The following is a 13814-nucleotide window of genomic DNA, read 5'->3' on the forward strand; positions in this document are numbered from 1 at the left end:
ACAAAGTGCAGATAAACAAATTTAGGAAATTATTAAGTGCAAATAAACAGTTTGGAATAAACAGTTGCTGATGTATAGTAATGAGAGAGAGAGTCCAGCCTGAGGGAAGAAGCTCCTCATTCTCTCTGTTTTGGTCTTGAGGGAGCGGAAGTGCAGTGAGAAGAGTCCATTGTTGGGATGGGAGAGGTCCATCAGGATCTTCCTGGCTTTGGTCTTGCACCACATAGTGTAGACAGACAGCAGGTCAGGAAGCTCAGAGCGAACAGCTGAGAAACAAAGTCACTGAGGTCCATCAGTCTGAAAGGCTTACAGAGACATTTCTAAGGCTTTCCATTGGAGAGCTACAAGGGGAAAACCACTGCCAACGAATATCTGGATGATCCCCGAAACGTCTGGGGAAATATTCAGTGGACTGATGAGACAGAAGCTGAATTATGTGGAAGGTTAGAGTCCCGCTACATCAGCGTCAGACTAACGGCATTTCATAACGGGACCATCAGAGCAGCAGGCGGACGCGGTGGTGCGATGGTCTGCTTCAGGATGACTGTGCAACTGATGGAACATGAATTCAACTTTGAGTTTCTGTGTTTCACTCCAGCTGTGAATTGAATTGAATTGTGGGATGCAGATCCTGACACGGAGCGGCTCTCGTGTGATCTGATTGGTTGACTTGACATTTATCTGAGTGTCTGAGCCTCTTGCAACATCAGTATTTGCAGACAGTCTCAGTGTGTGTGTTGAGGGAGGTTTGTAGCAGTCGTCCTCAGCTTTATGACAGTCATGCATGCAGGACCGTCATAAAGAGTCCGCCGAGCTCGTTTGCTCAGGTGTTTTTTCTTACCTGCATGTTGACGTGATGAGTGCAGAGTAAAGGTCTTTGTTCAGCAGCTCAGTGAGTCACTGATGTGTAACAGGATGGAGTCACCGCTCTGCGATGCACTTCAACATTAACAGAACTGGTCAGACTTCCTTCAGTGTGACTAACAGACTGTCATGGTTGGCTGTGTGGCAGGCAGGCAGGAGAGGTGGATCCAAAATGCAGGACTCAGACACAGGGAGTTCAAACTTAAAGCGCAGCTTTATTGCTGGGACAAAACCTTGAATTAACTAAACTCACCAAAAAGACAACAAAAGACGAAACAGAGGAACTAAGGTCTGAAACACTGGAAAACAAAACTGAACCTGAGCAGATGACTAAACACAAGGAACACTGGAAACAGAACACACACAGCTAGTTGAGGGTACGACGCGACACTGAGCAAGGGCAAACACAGGGCTAATATACACAGGGTAGTAACGAGGGGAATGAGACACAGAAGGGGAGCACAGTTGGGAGAAATCAGAACTGACGAGACGAGGGAGCAAAGTAGAATACACTCACAAGAGACATGGACCTTCAAACTAAAACAGGAAGTAGCACAGACGCAAACTAGACTAGGGGAGACAGAGCAACTAAGAACACAGAACAACAACAAAGACACAGAGGGGAGCTATTAAATACTCAGAGAACTAAAGAGAACACAAGAGAGCCAAACTAAGACACTAAAGAATAAACTGGGGAACAAAGGGAACTGAGATCATAATACAAAACTCAGAGACAAGAAACTCAAAACACTGGGTCACCGACCCAGGACCGTGACAGTACCCCCTGAAGGGCTGGCTCCAGACAGCCCAACAGGAAAAAACAAAACGCCCCAAAACACAAAACCACCCGACCAGGGCGGGCGGCGGGGCCCAGGACGGAGGGCTCGGAACAAAACCAAAACATCCATCACATGAGCATGAAAAGAGTCCAACACAAAATGTCCATGAAAAGCACAGGGGCCCGGGAATTAGTGAAAACAAAACAGGCGGGCCAAAAACAACCATGGGTTGCAGGGCGGAGTCCAGAAACATAGTTCAGGGGCCGACCCTGGTCCCGACAGTACAGGAGCCAAGGGAAAGCAGTTCAGGTGGCCGACCGTGCGTGCGCACGGCAGCGGCGGCGACGGGCAAACAGTTCAGGGGCCGCCCTCGGCGGCCATGATGCCGACTCCGAGGCCTGGAAAGCGGCCAACAAAGGCGAGGAGGCGCAGGTCGAGCTGGCTCTGACAGCAGAGTTGCCACTGCAGGACCAGGCGAGGCTGGAACAGATGCTGAGACCGCAGGCGGAGCGGGTGAGGCCGAAGCTATTACTGGACCAGGCGAAGCTGAGGCCGGACCAGGCAAGGCAGGACCGGGCGGCAGCGTGGCAGCTGCGGAAGCCAATGAAGCTGATGCTGACGCTGCAGGTGCGGATGAAGCTGATGATGATGGACCAGACGAGGAAGAGGACACGGAGGCTGGACCAGACGAGGATGAAGACACGGAGGCTGGACCAGACGAGGATGAAGACTCGGAGGCTGGACCAGACGAGGATGAAGACTCGGAGGCTGGACCAGGCGACGCTGATGAGGCCGCAGGTGACGGCGTGGAAGCCGGACCAGGCGACGCTGATGAGGCCGCAGGTGACGGCGTGGAAGCCGGACCAGGCGACGCTGATGAGGCCGCAGGTGACGGCGTGGAAGCCGGACCAGGCGACGCTGATGAGGCCGCAGGTGACGGCGTGGAAGCCGGACCAGGCGACGCTGATGAGGCCGCAGGTGACGGCGTGGAAGCCGGAGACGAAGGCGCTGCAGCTGGCGTGAATGAAGAGGCGGCAGCTGGCGTGGAAGCCGGAGACGGAAGCACTGCAGGCGGCGGCGCTGGGGAAGGCTGAACTGCAGGCGGCGGCGCTGCAGGCGGCGGCGCTGGGGAAGGCTGAACTGCAGGCGGCGGCGCTGCAGGCGGCGGCGCTGGGGAAGGCGGCGGCGCTGCAGGCGGCGGCGCTGGGGAAGGCGGCGGCGCTGGGGAAGGCGGCGGCGCTGCAGGCGGCGGCGCGCTGGGAAGGCGGCGGCGCTGCAGGCGGCGGCGCTGGGGAAGGCGGCGGCGCTGGGGAAGGCGGCGGCGCTGGGGAAGGCTGAACTGCAGGCGGCGGCGGCGCTGGGGAAGGCGGCGGCGCTGGGGAAGGCGGCGGCGCTGGGGAAGGCGGCACTGCAGGCGGCGGCGAGGCTGGGGAAGGCGGCGGCGCTGGGGAAGGCGGCGGCGCTGGGGAAGGCGGCGGCGCTGCAGGCAGCGGCGAGGCTGGGCAGCTAAGTGAGCTGCTGGGGAAGGCGGCACTGCAGGCGGCGGCGAGGCTGGGCAGCTAAGTGAGCTGCTGGGGAAGGCGGCACTGCAGGCGGCGGCGAGGCTGGGCAGCTAAGTGAGCTGCTGGGGAAGGCGGCACTGCAGGCGGCGGCGAGGCTGGGCAGCTAAGTGAGCTGCTGGGGAAGGCGGCACTGCAGGCGGCGGCGAGGCTGGGCAGCTAAGTGAGCTGCTGGGGAAGGCGGCACTGCAGGCGGCGGCGAGGCTGGGCAGCTAAGTGAGCTGCTGGGGAAGGCGGCACTGCAGGCGGCGGCGAGGCTGGGCAGCTAAGTGAGCTGCTGGGGAAGGCGGCACTGCAGGCGGCGGCGAGGCTGGGCAGCTAAGTGAGCTGCTGGGGAAGGCGGCACTGCAGGCGGCGGCGAGGCTGGGCAGCTAAGTGAGCTGCTGGGGAAGGCGGCACTGCAGGCGGCGGCGAGGCTGGGCAGCTAAGTGAGCTGCTGGGGAAGGCGGCACTGCAGGCGGCGGCGAGGCTGGGCAGCTAAGTGAGCTGCTGGGGAAGGCGGCACTGCAGGCGGCGGCGAGGCTGGGCAGCTAAGTGAGCTGCTGGGAAGGCGGCACTGCAGGCGGCGGCGAGGCTGGGCAGCTAAGTGAGCTGCTGGGGAAGGCGGCACTGCAGGCGGCGGCGAGGCTGGGCAGCTAAGTGAGCTGCTGAGGAAGGCGGCACTGCAGGCGGCGGCGAGGCTGGGCAGCTAAGTGAGCTGCTGGGGAAGGCGGCACTGCAGGCGGCGGCGAGGCTGGGCAGCTAAGTGAGCTGCTGGAGGCTGGGCAGCTAAGTGAGCTGCTGGAGGCTGGGCAGCTAAGTGAGCTGCTGGAGGCTGGGCAGCTAAGTGAGCTGCTGGAGGCTGGGCAGCTAAGTGAGCTACTGGAGGCTGGGCAGCTAAGTGAGCTACTGGAGGCTGGGCAGCTAAGTGAGCTACTGGAGGCTGGGCAGCTAAGTGAGCTACTGGAGGCTGGGCAGCTAAGTGAGCTACTGGAGGCTGGGCAGCTAAGTGAGCTACTGGAGGCAGCGGAGGTGTGGTGGAGCGAGGACAGTGAGGATGCAATCTCTTACTGAAGGGAGGATCGAAGGATTTGGTTAGTCTTGATTGGAAAAGATGCTGACGCTGAAAATACCAGGCTGCGAGGGCGCCCAGAAGGGCCGCATGAATCTTCCTTGCCTGGACCACCCATGCCAAACAGCTCAAAGCAACACCTGGCTCGCAGAGCTGCTATTATTTGAGTTAGTCTGTTAATGTCCAAAAAGCTGGCTGTACAAAGGGTGGAAGACAGAAAGTTGTCAAAAAAAACAACCTGGATGAGTCTCTTGGGAGTGTCCTCAGCGTGGATAACGTCCCGGCAATAATTCCACAGCTGCGCGAGGAACAGTGAGTCTGCTGGATCCATTTGAGGGTCGCGTCGTTCTGTCATGGTTGGCTGTGTGGCAGGCAGGCAGGAGAGGTGGATCCAAAATGCAGGACTCAGACACAGGGAGTTCAAACTTAAAGCGCAGCTTTATTGCTGGGACAAAACCTTGAATTAACTAAACTCACCAAAAAGACAAAACAGAGGAACTAAGGTCTGAAACACTGGAAAACAAAACTGAACCTGAGCAGATGACTAAACACAAGGAACACTGGAAACAGAACACACACAGCTAGTTGAGGGTACGACGCGACACTGAGCAAGGGCAAACACAGGGCTAATATACACAGGGTAGTAACGAGGGGAATGAGACACAGAAGGGGAGCACAGCTGGGAGAAATCAGAACTGACGAGACGAGGGAGCAAAGTAGAATACACTCACAAGAGACATGGACCTTCAAACTAAAACAGGAAGTAGCACAGACGCAAACTAGACTAGGGGAGACAGAGCAACTAAGAACACAGAACAACAACAAAGACACAGAGGGGAGCTATTAAATACTCAGAGAACTAAAGAGAACACAAGAGAGCCAAACTAAGACACTAAAGAATAAACTGGGGAACAAAGGGAACTGAGATCATAATACAAAACTCAGAGACAAGAAACTCAAAACACTGGGTCACCGACCCAGGACCGTGACACAGACCAGCACAGGACCGATAACACTGATAAGATCCACCGAACACATTCAGACATGTTTGTTCAGAGCTGCCGCAGCATTTACAGGAATACAAAAATGAAGGTTTAAAGTATTTTTTTATCAGATCTTTATGTGTCTGTACTCATTACACATAAGGTGACATATCTGAAACCTTTAAAAAAAAAAAAAATCTTTATTGATTATGGCTTCAAGGTTGTGAAAAATAGAAATCCAGCATCTCAAATTATTACAAGATGGATCAAAAACATTTCTGAAAAGTATATTAATGCTCTTGGTGTTTGGTTGGGGTTCCTTTAATATGAAGCGTAGCATGGAGGCTATCAGCTCACCTGGATGTTGCCTGAGTGTCTCACAGACTCTCTGTGGGGTTCAGGAGAGTTGCTGGAATATCAAACACAGTAAGAACATCTGACCGCAGGTCTGACGCTATGAGCAGCTCATAGGTCCTGCTGAACAAGGAAGTCAGCAACTCCAGAAAGCTCATCAGTGGATGCAAGCATGAAGTGCTCGAAGATCTCCTGACAGATGTTTCATTGACTTTGGATTCAAACACAACGAACCAACCACCAGCACATGACCCCAAATCCTAATGTGCCTCTCTTGACTTCCTCTGATGTCTCAAGTCATTTTGTCCTCGCCCAGGTAAGGTTCTCCTGACGTTGTCTCTGGTTCAGGTGTGGTTCGATGTCATCAGTTTGAAAGTTAGAGATCCTTTCCTTAAGATGTGTGTGAACTGTAATGCTCTGACCCAAGCATTCATGGAGTCGAAGGAACGTTTGGTGATCTTATATGTGTGGCATTAAACTTGCTTTAATTTATGGACCAGACAGCTCAAATTCCCACAAAGCATCAAATATAATGCAGAGTTCTGTCATTTATACTGATGATCAACAAAGTGCCAAGAGAAGTACACGATGATGAGTCAGGAAAGATGCTGGCGTAAATAACACGATTTAGTCCGGAAACAGCACGACAGGTGTGACTGAAGAGAGGTCGCTGAAGGAGAACGGCGGTGTTTATATAACAGAAACAGTTTTCATTCATAAATAAACGGTGACTGTGTGGTTGAGCTAATAGTTTCTGGATAAATGTGACCCTCAGGCAGTGCTGGGCTGCTTTAATATGAGTATTTTCTTCTGCTCCTGATGATGAAGATATTTAATAAAGTCAAAGAAAAGCAGCTCACTCATCTGTCTGCAACAAGCAAAGTCTTCAGTCATGATGCAGGCTTTGCCTCTGCAGGAGGCTTTAAACCACCGGATGTCCTCAACATCTCTGACAACACGAGGCTCACCAATGATGGCCTGAACAACCACCTGGACTCTTACCTGGAGAAGATCCTCGAGCTCCAGGAGGCCCTCGTTGAGCAGGAGCAGAAGATCAGGAAGCTTTTGGATAGCCTTCACCAGAGAGCTGCAAAGCCAGGCGAGTCCACTTCAGCCTCCCTGGCAGCCCTGAACGTGCTCAGCTCAGTTTATGAAGCTCGGGTTCATGATTAGCTGAAGAACCTACAATATTCGCTCTGGTGTTGGTTCCACCAATCACACATTAGCCATTTCATCCAAAGTAATTTTAAGCCCAAACAGTATGTTCAGAAAAAATGAATCGATTCTACGGGAAAAACAGAAATCGTTAATGTGAGTCCGTCAAAATGTTTTTTTATTCTTTAGGTTTTAAGAGTCCGACCCCCCGGGTGGCTCGCAGAGCCACGGTATGAATGGGTATCAATTTTAAAATTCTAGTTGTTGTATTAGAAAGCTTAGGTGTCAACGCCACACCCCCACCCCCCACCCCGGTGATGGCTGAGCGGTAAAACTACCATCTACGTGTTTGTGGGGTAACTCCTGTGAAAACTACCTGCTGATGTGACGATCGGTTTGACTCCACGATGTGCTCCGAACGTGTTTGCAGGAAATGTTTGAGATGCAAACAGGATGACGAGTGTTTGCAAAGCAAACAGCAAACCGGTCTGCTGAGGTGTGCGTGCTGGGAAAGGTGTCAGGTGTTCCTGATGATGTAAACAAACACCTGCACGGCTCTGAATCCATCTCTGCGTGGACATCATGATGAGCGCCGTCACTGTTGAAGCAGAAATTAAGTGTTTGAAACCAAATCAAATCATTGTTGACGTCACGTCACATGTGCAGGTACACTGGTACAGCACATGTGAGTGAACTTCACAAGCAACAACAGAGGCGTGCAAACTACAAGAACCATCTGAACAAAGCAAAATATCAGAATGGGAATCTGGGAATTATAAGAATAAATATATGTACAAATATACAAATGTATGCGCTTTACTGAATATGTATATATACCTGTCTGTGCTTGTGTGTGTGTATATATATATATATATATATATATATATATATATATATATATATATATATATATATATATATATATATATATATATATATATATATATATATATATATACATAAAATAAAATTTAAAAAATATATACAGAGGTCAGCAGTTGGATATTGTGCAAAACAAATGGCATATATGTGCAGTATGGAGCGCATAATGTTGAAGTTCCGGTAAGTGAAGGGGAGGTGTCTATGAAGTGTTCAGCAGTCTGATGGCCTGATGGAAAAAGCTGTCTCTCAGTCTGCTGGTTCGGGACCAGATACTGCAGAACCTCCTGCTTTAACTTGTCCTTTAAACCAAATGACTGAGCGAGTGATCGAGTTTAACACATTAACTTTTCCTCCAACTGCTAAAAGCTTGTTTATTTAAAGTTAAACACAGAGAATCCCAAAATTTATAACATATTATGTGTACATATATGACATATTACATATCATATACTCAAATCATAAATCTAACATCTTAAATTAATGACATCATGTTCACATATGATGTCTTGATGCATGCTCATTCATCCAGATAAGTAAATCTCCAAATGTTGATTCTGTTCATCTGGAACAGGGAGGCAGAAGAACAGCACATCAAGAAGGCCCTGAGTAAATGTGGTTATCCCAGCTGGACTTTTGTCAAAGCTGGGAAGGCACCTAAAGAAAGCTCCAGCCGATCCAGGAGAGAAGGACAACCGCTGCCCAGGCGAAAACCTGTAGTGATCCCATATGTGTCAGGAGTATCGGAGCAGTTGAGACGCATTTTTTCTAAACACCGGGTCTCTGTGGCTTTTAAACCCCAAAACATGATGCGCCAAAAACTGGTCCACCCCAAGGATCGGGTCCCCCGACACAAACAGAGTAACATAGTGTACGCTGTTAAGTGCCAGGATTTATACATCGGGGAAACCAAACAACCTCTAGCGAAGCGGATGGCGCAACACAGTAGAGCAACCTCATCAGGCCAGGACTCTGCAGTTTATTTACACCTACAGGCCAGTGGACACTCTTTCAATGATGAGGATGTACACATCCTGGACAGGGAGGAACGCTGGTTTGAGCGCGGAGTCAAGGAGGCCATTTACATGAAAAGGGAAAGACCATCTCTGAATCGAGGAGGGGGCCTAAGGGTACATCTGTCATCTTACAATGCTGTGATTGCAGCCATTCCCCAACTCTCTGTGAATGGTACTCATGGCCATTGATCAGTGTTCTTTGATCAGTGGGTTTTGGTCAGTGGTTGGTGATCAATGGTCATGGGAATTTGCATAATTATGATTAAGGAACTGACCTCACAGCCCATTGTTCCTTCAGTGGGCTGGTTTCAGTCATTATGCAAATGTACTGTTTATAAGGTTTGGGGAAACCTGCAGTCAGCTGAGACTGAAGAAGTCACTTGGATGAGTGACGAAACATTTCTCCCACAAAACGCTACGTCCAGATGAACAGATTCAACTTTTGGAGATTCACATATGATGTTTTTTGTTTAATCCCAGATGTGAGAAATTTGCGACAGCAGGTAAAAAAAATATGATTTTAAATGTATAAATTTAAAAATGATCAATAAATGTATTGTAAATGTAATTACTGAGGTCTGAAAGCAGGACCTGCAACCTCTGTACCACCCGACCTCAGCCTCAGCCTGCATGTGGTAAAACACTGACCCCTAGTGGGGAGTCTGCTGTTATTACAGTTAGTCTTTCAATGATTTGGGGTTTTTTGGTTTGTTTGGTTTTTTTTTAGGGCCCGAGCACAAAAGTGCGAAGGCCCTATTGTATCTGCTCTGTTTCTTATTATTATTATTATTATTATTATTATTATTATTATTATTATTATTATTATTATTATTATTATTTCGGCAAATGAATCGGCCTTTTGAGGGCCTAAACATGCTCGAAAACTCATGAAATTTTGCAGACGCGTCAGGTCTGGTGAAAATTTACGTATTTTAATGTCCGAGACATGTCCAGGGAAAATTGGCTCAGTAGCGCCACCTAGAAAAATGAGAAACGTGAGCCCCGAGATGGGTATGACCTACATGTATAAAACTCGGAACACATATCTAACGTTCGGAGACGCACAAAAAGTCTATTATGGCCATGTCCTAAACCCAACAGGAAGTCCGCCATTTGGAAGTGAAGGTGACATTTTGGCTCTAATTTTGCCATTTCCATGCCTCGAACTTTTGCGAACTCCTCATTGGAATTTCATCGTACAAGCTTCATATTTGGTCAGTGTCAACTACACACCTGGGCCATGTTAAATTGCGGAGCTTTTGAGTTTTCGGGTTACTGTGAGGCCGTGGCGCCACGGCGAATTTCGATGACTCGCCATGAAAATCTTATTGCCTCTCGTTCTGTCATACATTGTCCGACCTTGACCAAAGTGGACACATATGATAAGGCTCCACCCCTGAACATATTTCAACTGCCATATTTGACATCAGGGACAGCGCCACCTAGTGGGAACAGGAAATGTCATGTTTTACACTTTGGGGTACAGTATTGTAATGGGTGACATCTGCAGCCTCAAATTTCTCCAGGAAAGCCTTAAGGAGTTGGTCTTGGGTTACAGAGAAAACTGTGAGTTTTCGCTGAAGGTGTGACCCCAGCAGCATGGCGAACATTGAGGTCTCGCCATGAAGAAACAAATTAGTGTAACTCAATGAAATCCAATGTGATCAGTACCAGATTTTACAGGGATGATGTCAGACCCGCCCTGAACAGATTGATATGCCCATTGTCAGGAATACGTAGAGCGCCACCTAGTGGCACCAGGAAATGTCATGTCTTTCATTTTGTTGTACTGATTTTCACAGGTTCATCGTGGCCACCTCAAAAGCGGTGAATATCACCATCAGTCCCTCTTGATGCTTCAGTGAGAAAATTGTGACTATAAACTGAACGGCGCACCCTGGTGGCAACGCAGTTCACCATGAAAGATGAAGTGGCTTTTGAGGGGTTTGAAAAGTTTAAAAGTCTTGAAATTTGGCGCACCCTCTAATGTGATGAGGATTTCTTTTTATATGTTCATTTTCCTTGAACAGCGCAAAATGGCTCCACAGCGCCCCCTACAAAATTTCAAAACAACAGCCCCTGCTCTGTGTTTTATGTATGAGTTTGAAACCTGGCAAGCTTATTGGAGATATCAAGATGTACAAAAAGTCTCTTGGAGCAATATCCCAAATCCAACAGGAAGTCAGCCATTTTAAAATTAATGTGTAAATTTGGCGACATTTTCCCTCTTTTCAGGCCTCATACTTTGACGAACTCCTCCAAGGGATTTCATTAGATTTACGCGATCTCCTGTGTGTGGAATCTAAAGACCTTTGTGATGTTAAATTGCGAAGCTTTTACGTTCAGGGAAACGGGTGGTCATGGCGGCACGTGGAGTTTCAATCACTCGCCAAAAGCAGTAACCTGCTGTCGCTCAAAAACACAATGTCCAATCTCTCCCAAAGGTTGCAGGCGTGATGAGACTCGAGCTCGGAAATGTTTGTTATGCCATTTGTCAGTAATGGTTAGAGCGCCACCTAGTGGGACGACTATAATAATGGTTGAATGAGATGAAATTTTAGCTGGTGGTTAAATGCATGAATTCCATCAATGTGACATCAGATCGGAAGCGCTGGTTTTAGGTGTTGGGCTTGGCTCGACGTGCCGGGGGTGCGAGGGCCCTCATATCGCTGCTTGCAGCTTTAATTTTTTTTGGTTTTTTTGTTTTGTTTTTGTTTTACAAAAAACAACAACAAACAAAACAAACAAAATGTCCCCAAAAATAAATAAATGACAACAAATAATTGAATTAAATGGAAGGAACACAAACTCTCATTAACTGAGTGAAAAGGCTTGATTTACATACTGACTTTTATACCCCAGCCACACGTTTATAATCAGATTTCACCAAAACAAAAATACAATAAATTATAGATATATAAATAATGATAATCTCTTCCGTTTCACATTTTTCTGATTTTCAAACATTTTTCTGCTGCATAAAAAACAGATTATTAGCATTAGTTTAGATGAAGTCCGTCAACAGAATTTATCACAAACAAAAATCCATCTTCATTCCCTTAATTTAAACATTACTCATCAGTATTTTAACTTTGTTTTCTTTTGTTATAATTTATTGATAATTTGTGTCAAATGATTTGACCAAGCTCCCACTAGAGGGCGCTGTCAGGTAACTTTAGCCTTCTGCAGAGCTTCTTAGCTTTAGTTTCACTTCAGATCAAATCAGTGTGTTTTAATTGCATCCATTTTACATGCATATGGAGTAAAACTGTAACAGAGCAGAACAGGCATCACAGCAGAAAAAGACATGATGAAGAAGAAGAGAAAACACACAAATGTTGGGCCCTGATGAGCTCGTCACCCTCTGATGTGGTCACCAGCCTCAGGGACCAAACTGTGACTCACAAAGTGAAGCAGGAGCTCCATTCAGCACGAAGACAGTAAAACATCCCAGCAGAAACAAACTGAACATGTTTCTACTCACAGCAGAGTCTCAGAGGTGAAGCTGTGATGCCGGGCTGTTCAGTGAAACGCTGCCCTCTGCTGCTCACAGGAGGAAACACAGCCTCCAGCTTCAGCCTCTCAGAGCTGTAACAGAGCACTGACACAGGAATCTATCCAGAGGTGGGAAGTAACTAAGTACAAATACTTCAAGTATTTGTAGAATTTTCAGGTATCTGTACTTTAGCTGAGTAGTTTTTCTGTGACAACTTTTTAATTTTATTTCCTGCATTTTTTTTGTAATACAATGTTTATTTGTTTTTAGAAAAAATGGAAACTGTCTTATACAGCACACAGCAAACATACAACATGTTGAGTTTCCCCAGAACGTTACCCCAAACCCTTTCCTCCCCCTCCCCACGCCTACTCCCTACATTTTTAAACAAATATCTGTAATTTCTACTCCTCACACTTTTAAAACAGACTTGTTACTTTTGCTTTAACACATTTGAGTCGAGTTATTATTTCGTCACTGCGAGCCTTCAATCATCAAAGCGACTTCGGCATCTAGCTACTGCTACAGAAAGGAGCGAGCACAAAGGGAGTAACGTTTTCAAGTGTCAGGTCATTAGAAGTGCAGTGTTTCTATGAGCTCAACAAACATCAGCAAACACACAAACTGTGTGTGTGCAGTTTGTCTCACAGTGTGCTGCAGCTAAAGGTCCAGCTGCTTATTTGACAGTGAGAGGAAAGACAGAGAGCTGAGTTCACTCAGAGATGGAGAAAGATAAGAAAGAAGGACGGGAGAGGAAGCAGAGAGCTTAGAGTCAAAGGAAGGATGCTCATTTAAAGCTCACATGAAGTCCTCATGTTGTTAAATCTGTACGTGTCACATGATGTTTGTTCATAAAGCTGCTGCTAAACAAACTGAGGCAGACTGACTGTGTTATTTAAAGGCTGCAGGTTAGTGTAGGATGAACAGGTGAGTTTGCTGCCCTGTGATGGTTTAAAGTAAAGATCAGTGTGTGACTGTCTAATATAAAGACAGCATACACTGTGTACTGTCAGTGTGGAGGATGAAATCAGCCAGGACAACTCATGAAACATCTGCTCACATCTGGTTGAATTCAGGTGCGAGCACACCTGCTGTGTGTACAGCCTGCACAGTAAGAAAACTTAGCTCCACTGGAGCTCTCAGTAGAAATGACTGTGAGTTATGATTATTTTCCCACACTGAGACATTACAGCTGATTTTAGGTTCCCCCACCTGCTGAATCCACTTTAACCTCTGACTGTTCACATTTTCCTGTTTAGAGTCAAAGTCACCCTCTACAGGCAACAGGAAAAGCTCATGTTCTATGTAACTGACTCAAGCTGAGCACATTTATTAGAATGAAAATTTAGACTGAAATAAAGTTTCTGTTTCCATCTACTGATATTATTTTGTTATTACATAAGGCACAAAAATAGAAACATCCTCCAAAGAGCTACTTTTATTTTCTTACTTTGAGTACATGTCAGAGCCACCATCCACCATCAGACCTCCACTCGGCGTGTGGAGATCCTGTTCATGGTTCAGGTCAAAGAGACGTTTGCAGAATAAATATTGATAAATATCAATATTATTATTGGTTATTAGCTCTATAGTTGATTCAGTTTTCCATATTTTTAAGGGAACAGGTGAACGTGAGCGCTGTGGTGTACATACAGGTGTCTCTGTTTGAGTAGCAGAG

Source organism: Oreochromis aureus, linkage group 4, assembly GCF_013358895.1.
Source record: "Oreochromis aureus strain Israel breed Guangdong linkage group 4, ZZ_aureus, whole genome shotgun sequence".
NCBI classification, from domain to species: domain Eukaryota; kingdom Metazoa; phylum Chordata; class Actinopteri; order Cichliformes; family Cichlidae; genus Oreochromis; species Oreochromis aureus.